This window comes from Ixodes scapularis, unplaced genomic scaffold, assembly GCF_016920785.2.
Source record: "Ixodes scapularis isolate PalLabHiFi unplaced genomic scaffold, ASM1692078v2 PGA_scaffold2__306_contigs__length_199485367, whole genome shotgun sequence".
Taxonomy (NCBI): domain Eukaryota; kingdom Metazoa; phylum Arthropoda; class Arachnida; order Ixodida; family Ixodidae; genus Ixodes; species Ixodes scapularis.
Genome location: NW_024609857.1, coordinates 186,365,286 through 186,379,906, shown reverse-complemented (window position 1 = coordinate 186,379,906; position 14,621 = coordinate 186,365,286). Strand labels below are relative to the sequence as shown.

Genomic DNA, 14,621 nt, shown 5'->3' with positions numbered 1-14,621 from the left:
ACCGGATACCTCGCTGACTGATACTTTTTAATATATGAGGATATTATCGTCATAAATAGATATTAAGCAGGATTAATTTATAGTAAACAGTAGATGTAACTTGCATGCATGAACGCGCGCGCGCGAGCGGGTACACGCATGCACGTACAAGCGCGCTCAAACACAGGCGCACACGCACGCACACGCGCATATACAGATGTACACACGCACATGCATAGGAACATGCACGGATACGCACAGGCGAGCAGACTCACATACACGCTCGCACGCACAAAGCCTAAACCGCAACGTGTGCAATTGCAGTATTCTGGACGTAACAATGTTTACTTTGTGAAATGGGTTGTGTGTATGTTTATACAGCCTTGAACTTGGTCTGCCTTAACGGGCGAGGAGTTTCCCAGCTGTAGATGAGCAATTTAGCCAGTGCAGTACAACCGCTAGCCTGGGGTCTTTAACGTGCATCACGCAGTAGTGATACAGGACCGCACGCTGCTACGATGATCATCCAGATCGAAACGGGCAGGGGTGGGGATTGAGCCCGGGATCCCTGGCTTCTCCAGCTCGACCTTTCGCTCCACTTGCTCCGAGCTGGTGTGCGCTAGCCCATTCGGCCACCGACCCCCCCCCCCCCCCCCCCCAAAAAAAAAAAAGAGTTTACTTTGTGTGTTAGTTACCGTATGCATTATTCTCGCTTTCAGGTCCTGTTCCTTTAGAAACATGTTCATCTAGTTTTTCTACACACAGATGGGAGCCAAAAATTGCGAATTTAAAGATGCCTCCAAAAAGCATCTTCACAGTACATTTCATTACGTATTTGTGTCTCTCCTCATGATAGGATCAGAGCAAACCAACGACGGCATAAAAATACAAACCCGGCCTTGCCGTTCGGGGTTCGGTTTCCTACGTTCAGCGTCTGCGAAAGCGAAATGTTGCGCTAGTCTTGACATTAATATAAATAACTCGTCTACCAGGGTCAACCACACCCTGAAGCTTTTGGGGCTGCGATTGCGTTGCAAGCACTATACAGACGGATGACGTCTACCCTATCGCCTCATCTCCTCTTCTCCGAAAGGCACGCAGCAGTATACGCGTGAGCAAGGGGGGGGGGGGGGGGGGGGGGGGGGGGGGATGGTGTGCGATACTAATCTTCTTTCACGAATACCATGTTTGAAAAAGTTCAAGGACAGAAGTGTTTATTGCGGCAAAAGTTTCTCCTCTCTGATAAAAAAAGAGTTTTTGTTTTTTGTTTTTTTTCCTCGACGTCGTAATACGCGAAATATGAGGCGCGTGGATTCTGCTGATAAACACTACACGGTCAATGACCAGAAAAAAGAAAAACAACTGACAAGTAATCTGAAACAAAAAAAAAAAAAGATGCATAGCGAATTGCCATAAAATGGCGTTGCGCGAGAAGCGTGTTGCGTCTACATTGGTTATTTTGGCGAGTAGCTTAACGCGTGGAATGTACACTCCATATCAATTCGTGCGGGTTTTAAAGACGTGTGTCAGGATGTCGAGTTGTTATCTGCTGGCCGCAGAGCGGATGAACGACAGAGCATTCCCGCCAAATAGAGCCTCAATTCGCGGTGATGAATGGAAAGTGATTATATATTAACAAAAAAAATGTGTGGAAATTGAAAAGACATTCTCTTCATAATCTTAATGGTCTAGGTCCGTTTCCCGCCTGCACTCTAAAAAAGTCTGTGCGTCTACTCTCACGCACAACACTCGGAGAACCAATCAGCGCAACTTACAAAGGGAGCTCAGCGAATAACGATGCCGAAACATATGTTTAGACCAAAAAACGCAGTCTGAGTTGTGATAGTAAGGAATGTAAAACGTCACGCTTGCTTTGCTTAATGTCACAACTCAGTCTGCGTTTTTTGGTCTAAAGAGATGTTTCGGCATCGTCATTCGCTAAGCCGCCTCCGAAAGTTGGCTGATTGGTTCCTCGAGTGTTGTGCCTGAAAGTAGACGCACAGACATTTTTTTAGAGTGTGCCACAAACGCCTTTTCTTTTCTTTTTTTACTGCGGTGGCCTTTTCCGCTCTACGGAAAAATTCATCAGTGTCGTGCATCGCGTACACGTTTCGCTTTGAACCTCGCTTCACAAAATGCCGAACATCTAGAGAACGAACGTTTCACATTAATAGTTAATAAGTTCGTGTCTCCCCATGCGTGTAAGCTCGATGGTTAGAGGGAGTTGGATGGCCTGGTTAACTGAATGTGACTGAACCTCATTCGGTGCGTCGGCACCTCGGCCTCCGAAGGAAGCTGATGAAAGTGCAGGTTTGCTAGGGCTGTGCTCTCAAGTTGGACAGCGCTCCTGCCGAGCAAGATGAAATATTTCTCGGGCGCGTTTCGGTGACGCGTCATTGCACTTTTTCACGTTATTCGCGGACGCTAAGCTGACATAAATTCTTTGGTGGATATATTTTTCTTTCTTTTAAAGAGAACAAAAACAAAGCAGTAAAGGAAAATCACTCTTATCGTATTAATAGGACAGCGGGAGCTGCATTTTTTTGTTGTTGTTGTTTACTTAAACGTATTTAGTTCTTTCAGACGCTCCTTTCCCGCATGTGAACAGACACCGATGCAAAATTTTCAACGACCGTGGCTCGTGCGTAATTGAATGATGCAGTGGCGTTTTATGCTCCATGCAAGCATGAGATGGGCACGTCTCATTAGCGCACCTGGCGCCTGTAAGAGGTGCGCATCTTTTCTGTATTTATTACAGTTCACGGTGCTTCTGGCATGGAGCCAATCGGGTAGAGACTGTGACTTTTTTTCCTTTTAGAAGCCCGCAAAAACTCCTAATAAAATTTAAATGAAAAACAAAAAAAACTAGAGCGCTAATACGAAAAACGAATGGCGCTCTGTCTACCACACGACGGCACTGCGAGAAATTCCTTATGCAATGACGCAACTACAGACGAAATATTTAGCTTATTTGCTATCCGACCGGGAACGCACTTATCTCTCGCGAATAACAGCCGAATATGAACCGGCAGCACACGCCGTGGCGCCAGGTGTGTCAGGTAGCCTGACGTCACGGTGCCAATTTGTGATGTCACGCGATGTCACCTCAAGCCCTGACGTCATGTTACACATCAATGGGCTTTACTGAATCTAGTGACGCTGTTGGCACCTTGGTATCCTGTGACCCCAGGACTTTGATACCGTAGCATTAGCTGACCTGACTTGACCGGACACACGTCACGGCGCTCGCAGTTGCACAAGTCGCGTGACCAGGTGACCCATTTCGTCATATTGCTAAATTTAGAAGAAACTGATCTTGCTAAATTTAATTAATGACCTGCTCTGTACGTCTATGCGACGGCCACGTCTGCATAAACTCCAACGTAACCTCCGTTCAAATGCCTTCTGCACTTAAATCAACACGAAGAGGACACTGAACAGTGTAATAGCAAATGAGCATGTATTTTTCCTTTGCGTTTCACTCTCCCCCGTTTATTTTTATGTCCGAATCTCACTAGAACCGGGGTCTCAAACACACGCACCAAGGGCCTCATAAGGCGCGCGATTCTCTGGGACGCGGCCGGCAAGTGCCTCGTGGCGGCGAGCTCCCGCTCCTATGTCTCCAGCGTTGCATGCGCTACTAATTATGACATCTTGTCGTCCGTTCATTTTCACTGAAATTACACGTAGCTCTGCTCATATGACTTTTCGACATGTCTGCCACCAATCTGCTATCCTTTAGATTGAGGGTTTTTTTGCTCTACATATCGTGAAGACAAAATTTTTGTCCTATAATTTTGCTATAAAAATAGTCAGGAAAGCAAAAACTACGGTATGAAAATATTTTATTTCGAAAGGTATTGGACTGGGTTGGTTCCCGAGTGAATTGAACGATAGAATAACGATTGTGTGCATGATTTCTAGTTCTAGTGAAAACTTCGAGCGCGTTAGCAGGATGGTGGTGTTTGAAACCTTGTAATCACGCTATTATGAACACGAAGTAGTTTTATGAATAAATCAAAGCTAAAGACGGCACTGGATAAATGGCTATTTTACAAAAAACCCTTTTGCCCACTTTTTAGTTCTATTGCGAAAAGACGAATTCCTAAAAAAGGGATTTCCCAAAGAAGGGATTTCCCAAAGAAGGGATTTCCCAAAGAAAATTCCCAAAGATTCCTTCTTTGGGAATTTTCTTAAAGGCGCTAAAAGACTCGGCTGCTTTGCAAGGTGAACACCATCGCTATTTTATTTTTTTCGCCACTAAAGTAGGTTCACAACCCACCACCACCCTCTCCCCCTCACTCTATATATCACCCCGATGTTGGCCCTCAACATTTCGGGAAGGGGGAGGGGGGGGGGGGGAGCATCTGTTCCCCACATTCAAATGAGTTTGAGACATCTGCCCTGATATAAGAATTCACATTTCAAAACATTATACTTGTTACCTAACCGATTAAAAAGTCCTGAGTCACTTCATTGTGGAGGTATAACTGCCTTGTTATATGCAGGTTTAATTAACCACAACAGGTGTAGCTTGAAGTTAACTGTTTAATACAATCTAAAGACACATTTGAAAATTAGAGCCTTGTTAGAGTTTATAGATAAGAATCATCTATATGTCATCCCTATGGCAAGTAAATTTTTCGGTGTTCTCCCGCTGAGCGGATGATTCTGCAGCCGAGGTAGATTCTTGAGAAAAACCTTCAACCGCAGTGTTTGCAATATCGATTACGTGGTTACAATTTACAATTTTTATGTCAGCCCAGGGTTCACACATTTCAAGAAAAATTCAGTGGGAACAAAGAAAATTCCGTTTAAACGAGACGTTTGGGTAACGCCTCCGTGGGGCTTAGAAATTTCTACTGAACACCGTATTCGCATATTTTGTGATTGACTGATTAACAAACCGTGCATACTAAAAAATACGCTGACTCAACTTGCCTGGTTCAGACCTTTAGTTTATTTGCATGTCAGTTTGAGGATCCCTTCTACAATACTAACAATTGTTTAATGATGTAGACCTATTCTCTGATATCCAATCGCCGTGCGAATAACGGAGCGGTAAGGTGTTGATAAACCTTGTTTTCTACATATCAATTCTTCAGACTCAGACCAAGGTCAAAAACGCGCAAACTTCTCAAGATTCTGAGTTGGTTAGTTTACGACAAAGTAGTTCAGATCTGAAATGAGAGCGTGCCACTTCATATGCTCTAAAATTTGTTTTGTCCAGTATATATATATTTTTTGTTTTGTTCCCCATTCATCATGTCTATGCAATGTTAACAATCCACACCCTAATCTGTTTCATTTTCATAGCCCCTTTACTGGCAGATGTCGAGCGGACCGCGCTAGCCGTCGTTGAGCGGTCGGCCTCCGCGAGTCATAGGTCACGTTATCTACCCCGGTGGCTCGTGTTGCAGAGCGAATCGAACGCAATGCTCACAGCGCCATCGTTTTCGGAGCGTCTGTACCCACTTTTTTAAAGTTTCAGTTCCCATTGGCATCTTGCTGAAAGCATATACTCCGGATCGGGAGCACACCCGGTTTTTTACCAGTAAACTAACGGTGACTTCGACGGTAAGGCGCAATTTATTGTTCCTTACAGTTATATAAACCCAATGAAGGCAACTAGAAGGACTTGAACGAAAAGTAGGATGCAATTAAGCAGAGCACCAAAAACATGCCGTAAAGCGATCGTCGTCTGCGAAGGCAACTTCCATCTCCAGAGTATTTGGCGTATTGTCCTCTAGTTATTCACGGTACTTCCTAAACATTGTTTTTCACAATAAATATGCATTATGCGTGAGTGATTTGTGATATGATCGCTCGCTTATCATAACTATTGCAAAACAAATGGTCAGCGGTGGTAAACTATTGCTAATAGAACAGTTTTTGATACAGCTTCGGGGTGACCTTTTCCCCATAAAGTACAGTGCTCACACTTGTCTATAACGCGCCAGCGTGCGGCTTTCTCCGGGGAGCTCTAGACTGGTGGCATTCGCGGAAACTAAGCTAGTCACGTGGCGCAACATGGAGCGGCCCGCTCGGGGGGTGTCCTGTCCATTCTACCAGCTTGCGGCGAACGCGGAAGGCTGCACGCACGCTTTTTACTAACATCACTGCTTGAACAATAAACAAAACTAAAGCATGCAAGCGTATCAACGATGTCGTCACCAAAAAACAAAAATATATCATAAAGCACTTTTACCGCTTATCAAGCTGATAGAGTGGGCAGGGCACCCCTCGAGCGGGCCGTTCCATGTTGCGCCACATGACTAGCTTAGTTAACGCGAATGCCACCGCTCTAGCGCTCCCCGGAGAAAGCCGCACGCTCGCGCGTTATAGACAAGATTGATTAGCACTTTACGTTTACGCCATACTATTTTCTTGCGTTTGGCTAGATGTTACGGAAGCTTACATCTGCTAATGACGTCGAGTTACGAAAGGGGATAACCGGAACATCCGTGCATCGGATGTCGTAATTAACTCGAGTCCAAAACCCAACAAAACACGATCTATATAGTTTCATCAATACCAAATTGCACATGATGCATTCAAGCGTTATACTGAAATTAAATAATGGCCTCCTCATAAAATGTTCTAATCCCCTTCCGTCACTTGACAGCTTTGTTGATGCAGTTACTTCAGTCTGTCAGGGGATAGTACCCACTTTCACATGACATGATAAAACGATTATATATACCTGATATGGCCATTCTCCCCCACAAATCTGAGCCGCGAAGTCTACATAAAAAAAATAAACAGTGGTATGGTGAGCAAAATGAACGAAAGCGAGTACAACAAGAAAGCCAGCCCAGTAATCGAAGCAAAAAAGCCGCGAAACTCCCTCGCGGAAACTTTGATATTGAAACTGAAATGGTACGAATGACTACAGATCGTGCTCCTCCGAAAAAGGCAGCACGGAGAACTACTCCAGGGCCTCTAAACTCGTCAAACACAAAGGGGGGGGGGGGGGGGGGGGGGGGAGGCGAAGTCGACGGAGCGCACCGATTGGCCTATCTCGATGGTGACTTCGCGCTTTTTTCGCCGGCGTTCAATCGGCGCGCTCCATGAACTTCCTACTACAACTTTGTGTTTGGCAAGTTTAGGGCCCCATACCGCTGAACGCGCTCCGCCACTTCACCAGGGACTAGTTGGAGCCGTTCGTCGAGCGCTACATCGGCTTTAGATGTACAAGCGTCACATGGAGAGATGGCTCGTCTCTCGCGTGGGGAACAAGAATCCGCTCGGCGAGAGCGTTCCGAGCGCTCGCTATTTGCCAGGAAAAGGGGATATTCATGTTAAGTTTCGCTTCAGCGTCGCTTGAGTTGCAGCAAGTGACACGCTCCTTTTTTTGCCATAAAAGTAGCCGCAGAAAATCATGAAACACGGGATCCCCACGACAGGGTAGAATACAAAAAGTGAATTGTCACTTGAAAATTGACTCATCAAAGTGATCGAATTTCTAGAATATTGCACAAGACAGAAGGTCAAAGGTCAAAAAAACTATGTATTCAAAAATAACTGATCCGAATATGCGTTGAAGAGATGTCCTTGTAGCGAAAATTGCTTTAAGGTTCACTAACAACAATGCAGCGAATACTTGTAATTGATACCTTGACACAGTACGCCTGACCTTTTGACACCTCATGGATAAGAAGTGAGTTTGAAACTTTCATGTAAATAGTACAAAATGAAGAGCGTGCTGCTCTTCAGCGTTCCAGTACGGTTCCGTGCTCTCACACTCCTGCACCACCCACGTCCCGTAGATGTTCGCCTTTGCAGCAGCGCAGTTCACACATGTTCCATATGCGCGAACTCCAAACTCAGGGCTTCTATTGAATACACAAAAGCGATCTGACTTGTGGAGAAACGAGGTGGACAACTGAACGGCCTACACGTTTCTACTGCTGCACATCTGTGTACATATTGCTCGATATTGTCGCATCCATAGAAACCAGGCGGCCTCTCTTCGTGCGATCACGACTCCACCGCGACACGTAATTCACGACGATAGCCGACATTTGAGTACTCGACATTCTGCAAGCCCCTTTCAGACACCCAATAACCATCGTAGCGGATCGCCTTCGTAATACTATGGTGCCTGGAGCGCGTCTCCTACTGCTGTCTTTAGCCAGTACCACCTAGAAGACAAGGCCTGAGCATGACGTTTCGTTAGTAGATCCTGACCCGCCCCAAGCGGCAAGCAGCCTGAGCATGACGAGTGCATGGGCCACGTGCGGCCGCGTCTGCTGAGCGCGAGCCAAGCCCGAGCTGATTGCGAGCTTCCACAGTTCATTTGCAACGTGCATGCGACACCATCAAGATTGCCCATTAATGTGAGCTTGTTCTTAGCCCTAACCTTCCCATACTCCCCTTCCCCCGTCACGCTTGGTTGACTTTATCGAGAAATCGTGGTGTATCTCTTCTTTTAATAAATACGTTTTCTTTTTCACTCATCACCACTGGAGCAGGTGATGGAGCAGACGATTTCGCAGACAATGTAGCATACGATGTTGCTCATCCGGGCTACCTAGATGGCGCTGAGGGGATATGCTAGAGATGACGTTTAGGTGAAAAAACGCGCAGGCCTTGCCTTTTTGGTTGGCATTGGTTTAGCGCATCCTCAAAAGTTCTCCCTTAATTTCCACTTGACGATGTCATAAAAGTATTAAGGTGGCGATGCAAGCGAGTTGGTTCATGACTTAGGAAATTGGAAACAGCGCGCAAAAAGACGAAAACAACGAGAGAAGAACACAGGACGAGCGCTGCCTATCAACAGAAGTTTTATTAAAAGCGGCTCAAACAAGAAAACACCAGACAGCCAACCAACGCCGAAACAACCAAAGGCGTGTCGCTTACCATGCATCTATAAAATCGATCTCTTTTTTGTGCAGATAAACCGCGAAGGCTGGCTGACGCAGTGCACCGCGCCAGCTTTTTCGATAGCATGCGCCTTTAGCACCTCTCTTTGCACTTTTGCCGTTGGTTGTTTCGGCGTTGGTTGGCTGTGTGGTGTTCTCTTGTTTGAGCCGTTCTTAATAAAACCTGTGGGGATCCCTCAGGTCGCCCCAACCTGGAGTCCCGTCTTCCCCGCATTTCCCCCGCTCCTTCGCCCGGTCCTCCCGCGCCCTGCCAGGGCCGAACATTCCTGCTCACCCGGATCCCTGGACGGGGGAGCGTCACCGTACGGCCCGTAATCGCCACTCGGGGATTGTGCGCGGCCCGTGGCAGGGGCGTGGGTGTTCACGTGGACGGGTCGTGGGGGGGCACGTGATCGGTGGCGGGCGAGGACTTAAAAAGGGAAGCAGGGACACTGGGGGCCCTTCTGAACCTGTGGACCGGACAGTGTGTGTGACGACGACGAGGACGACGACGAGGACGAGGACAGGACGCTGACCACCGACGCGTTAGTTTTAGTAATGTGTTCTGAAAACGCACACTGCGTGAGTGACTTCTTGGGGAGCGAGCGAGGCACGTCCCGATCGGGCGTCGATTAGGTAGCGACCCACATAATCTGGCGCCCAACGTGGGGCCCGAACACACGACCCCGAGATTAAGAATCTCGTGCTCTACCTACTGAGCTAGCCGGGCATGTCAATCCCAGTTATTTTGGGACAAGACTTCGTTTGCCGAGAGGAGATCATTCTAGACCTAAAGAATAACGGGTACCACTACAGCCCGCTGACCCCTCTCATCCCCTTTGTAGCCCCACTTAGTTTGGGAAAGGGATCGGAATGTTCGCGCGCTAGGCTGCGCGAGGAGCAAGTGTTAGCTGCGCGGGCCGTACCATATAACGTCGAAGAGATCGTGGCTTCTTTCGACGGGCCGGCCGAACAAAGGCGATCGTTAGCGGATGCTTTGTCTAGACACGCAGCTATGTTTAGTGAGAGGCCGGGAGTCACGCATGTTTTACAACATGAGATAGACACGGGAGACGCTAGGCCGTGGGGTTGTAATCCCAGACCGCTGAGTGTGCACAAGCGAGCTCTCCTAGATAAGGCTCTCGATTAAATGTTGGACACGGGGGCCGTACGGCCGTCGCAAAGCCCGTGGGCACTTCCGGTAGTGTTAGCGCCGAAAAAGGACGGGACAGCCCGTCTTTGCGTAGACTACCGCCGACTCAATGAGATGACCAAAAGGGACGCGTATCCTCTTCAATCTATTGAGTCCATCATGTACTCGCTGGGTAGCGCGAAAGTCTTTACCACGCTGGACTGCAGCAGTGGCTTCCTGCAGATCCAGGTAGCACCAGACGACGTCCAAAAGACAGCGTTTACTTGACACAGGGGGTTGTTTGAGTTTACCCGCTTGCCGTTCGGATTACCGAATTCGCCGTCTAGTTTTCAGCGGCTGATGGACATCGTGCTGAGGGACGCGAAGTTTAACTTTGCCATGGCGTGCATGGACGATGTCGTAGTATTCTCGAACACGTTCGAAGAGCACCTAAGTCATCTTGAGATCGTTCTGAGTAGTATGTGGGAGGCTGGGTTGACGATCAACCCATATAAGGTACAGCTCGCAGCCTCGAGGGTTAATCTCTTAGGCTTTATCGTTGACAACGGTACGTTGAAGCCTAACGACGATAAGTTGGGGGCCATCCTCAATAATCCAGCGCCGCGTGACGTAAAGAGCCTTCAGAGGTTTCTAGGGATGGTCGGTTTTTATCGGCAGTTCATTCCGGGATGCGCGGAGCTGGCACAGCCATTGAACCAACGGAAAAACTCAAGGTGGATCTGGGGGCGGGAGCACGACGCGGCTTTCGCGTCTCTCGCGAAGGCAATAGCTGATACAGCGAGCTTGCAGTTACCGGATCTAAATCGGCATTTCGTCGTACAGACGGACGCCAGGACACGGTGATGGCGGAGCTGGAGGAGTTTCTGGCCGGGGACCGTCCACCCTCCGCCGACTCGCGCCCCCCGGGGTCCGAGCCTTGAGGGAGGGAAGGTGTGGGGATCCCTCCGGCCGCCTCACCCTGGAGTCCCGTCTTCCCCGCATTTCTCCCACTCCTTCGCCCGTTCCTCCCGCGCCCTGCCAGGGCTGAACATTCCTGCTCACTCGGATCCCTGGACGGGGGAGCGTCACCGTACGGCGCGGGGATCGTGCGGGGTCCGTGGCAGGGGCGCGGGTGTTCACGTGGACGGGTCGTGGGGGGGGGGGCACGTGATCGGTAGGGGGCGAGGATATAAAAAGGGAAGCGGGGACAAGGGGGGCCCATCTGAACCTGCTGACGGGGCAGTGTGTGTGACGACGACGAGGACGACGACGACGAGGACAACGAGGACAGAACTCTGACCACCGACGCGTGAGTTTTAGTAAAGTGTTCTGTAAACGCACACTGCGTGAGTGACTTCTTGGGAAGCGAACGAGCGAAGCACGTCCCGATCGGGCGTCGATTGGTAGCGACCCACAAACTTCAGTTCATAGTCAGCGCTTGTCCTGTGCTCTTCTCGCTTTGTCTTCGTCTTTTTGCGCGCTGTTTCAGTTTCCTAAGTCATAAAAGTGTCATGCTGCTGCCCGACGCTATCCTGGCTGTTGCAGAGCAGCGGAGATAAATGCGGTAAGCAGTGTTGTACGGAACGACGTTCCAAGTAACGGCGTTCCGAACACGCGTCATTTTTTAGAGGAATGGAGGAACGCCGCCGTTGCATGTTTCATCGGTGGAACTGGAACAACAAGTCGTTACATTTTTACTGAAACGGAAAAAGGAACGGCGTTCAGTTTTTTTTTGACCGGCGGGGGAATTGTTTTCTTTTTTATTATATCTGAGAGAGAAATTTCAAATCTGTAAAATAATATCTTTACGAAGAGCAGCACCAAGGTAACGTTTTGCTTACGTCTCTTAGGGATTATTTTGTGCGGTCCTCCCCTGGTAACAGTCGAGTACAGGAGAGCTAATGGAGTTCGATTTTTTTTTTTCGGTGCCCTAGATTTCGATATTAAAAGCGAACTTTTAGTCTATGGAAAAGACTCTGAAAGATGGACGTTTCAAACTCGGATGCTTCCTTTGTTTCCAGGAATCCTCAGACACGCAGAAATCTAAGCCCGACTACAGCCATCACTGACTTCTTCCACAAAGAGACCTTCAGTTACAACAAAAGAACAGCTTACCAGAGACTGAACACACACTTGTGTCCCGAATATTGGTCACTTAAAGGATCCACAAAAACTAACCTTTATTCCTTCTCCCCTTGTCACCCACCTTCAAGCGGAACAACGAATTCAAGGTTCACGAAGAAAGACTTGTAGTTTTCAAGATTTACCCTTCCAGAAACCCTATTCTTATCTTCACTTGCTCGTCTTGCGGACAGCAACATCGAGAAATAACTGTTGTTAATTTAGAACAAGAGACTTTGTTGTTAGATTGAAACGTGTGAGGTAGCTCTAAAACGCTTGTTCAATGTAGGATAGGAGTACATTAGGCTCGTCAGGGTCGCCCTTCAATCACGACATCCAAGTGCGCATGTTTGTATTTGATTAGACAGATAAAAAAAACTCTCCTTCGTTTATTTAAAATAGTAATCAGCAATCTACAAATGTAACATATATGAAAAGATACGTTCTATTTCTTTAAGTTCAACGGGAATGAGTTCCTTATTCAGATATGGAACTTGTAACGGGAACGCGTTCCGAAAATCAGAAGGAACGATGAGCGATCCTTTATTCCTTTTTTAAGAAACGTGTACAAAACTGGTGGTAAAACAACTGTAGTGATGTAGGTCGGTCCGTTTACCTTTTTCTTCAAGCATTTTTGCGACCAACTGCCAGGATAGAGACATTTGACAGCATGACACGCCAAGTGGGCTGTACCTAACATGCGGCTAGCGTACAAAATATGTTTAAAATCGCGTCATTTTAGAAATTTCAAGCGCAGATGGGCGGATTTCGATACGCAAGTTATTGTGTAATGCTATGCCGGATAAAAAGACAAGCCTGCACCAATAGACCGATCTCACCAGCCAGTTTGACTACGCCACCGCTGCCGCAATGCATGGAGGGAACTTTAGTCTTTCTGCACGTCCGAAAACCTCGCTGGAGCTCTGCACGTGTACAGCACGAGACCGCACGGGCCCTTCAATGCACGGCCGTCTGCCTCCTGTGAACTAAAAATATGTCGGCTTCACGAATGCGCCTAACGCTTAGTGAGATCGGTCTATTGCGCTCTTACCTGCGTGCAAACAAACAAAAAAAAGAGATATCGGAACCTGGTGTCAGAGTGGCCGGTCTCTTCGGTGAAAAGTAAATCCGGCTCCTGTAGCTTTTTTTCCTATAAGAAGTTCGTACTGATGTAGGCCTTTAGCGACAATGAGTGGAAGTTTAGAATAATCAATAAAAACAGGCTGTCCTGACGCAATAGACGCAGTGGTTGAGGGTAGTACTGCCGGTTGGCTCTGATGCTATTAAAGTAACGGAACAAAGACACGCTGGTTGAACATTTACTAAAATAAACAACAGAGCGCAATGGACTGATCTTGGGGTAGCCATACATATGCTAAGAAGGCGAACCACTTCACGACGGCAGCCACGAGCGAGAAGTTGATGTTCGGTACAGCCTACCGGTACAGCCCAAAGAGGGACAACGGCAACCTCCCGGTTTGTCGTCTGCTAGCGGAGTCGGGCGCGTGCCCTCTTTCTCGTTTTACCGGCCGAACTTGCTTAACTTCCTGGATGTGCGCAGAGGGCGCTGCGGTCAAACAAAATGGCGCCGCCCTGGGAGCGCTAAATGGAATGGTGTATTGACACCACAACAACGCTGACAACGCCACCAACGGCAAAGCTAATAACCACGCCAGCCTTGCTACGTCACAAATGGGGGAATCTTTTTTTTTCTGTATTTGTTTCCGCCGGATATCCCGTGACGCATCGCGCTCTCCGTTCGCTTCTCTTCAAGCACTTGCTAGAGTGCACCGTCTGGAACCAAAAATATAGGCCGTCGCTAAAAATACAAATGTGTGATTAACATTTACGGTTATTAACCGTAATGCTTGACTCATTAACGAACGAAATTTGAATATTTCAATTTTCATTTCTGTACTTTTTTAAGGAAGATAGAGAGGCTCACGCTCTTTCGTTTTATGGTAAGACAGAGCGCAGCAAAAGGCTAGGACAGGTACGGACGCACTAACGCTAAAAGCGCAGAGCCACAGCTACTTTACTGTGCTTGATTAGTTTATCCGATGACAGAACTAGATACGCACTTTAGATTACAAGCACCGTGACCTTGTTCCTTTGGCGTTGCTGAAGTGGTCATATCTGCCCGTACCATCGGCTGCGCTCTGAATTTGAACTTAAAGGTTGGGGTTTCTACGTGTCAAAAACCAAGGCGGAGAGTCTGGCACACCCCAGCGAAACACTACGGATAAATTTTGACCACATGGAAACATTTTTGGACGCGATCGAAATCTAGTTTAGACAACGCACACTTCGGCAAACAAGCCACCGTCAGATTGGGAGGCTCTTGAATGGGATTCGAACCCGTCCATCTGGGGATCCACAAGTCGGAGCTTTGCCTTGGATCTACCGAGGCGACTTAAGCACCGTTCACACATATGCAATTGAGTAAGACCGAGAGAGACCAGAGCGGTTTTTAAGCCTTTTTGCGACGTCTTAGGACCAGATGCGCTGCAGCGGAGCTGCTCCTA

General features: G+C 47.8%; 1 protein-coding gene and 1 non-coding gene across 2 annotated transcripts in view; both read right to left on the bottom strand.

The window, feature by feature from the left end:
• Positions 1-14,621, bottom strand: part of LOC115316236 (relaxin receptor 1) — a 482,496-nt gene that overhangs the window by 205,640 nt on the left and 262,235 nt on the right. The gene's annotated exons all lie outside the window — the stretch shown is intronic.
• Positions 9,501-9,573, bottom strand: Trnak-cuu. Its single transcript has one exon. It is a non-coding gene; the product is annotated as a tRNA-Lys (tRNA).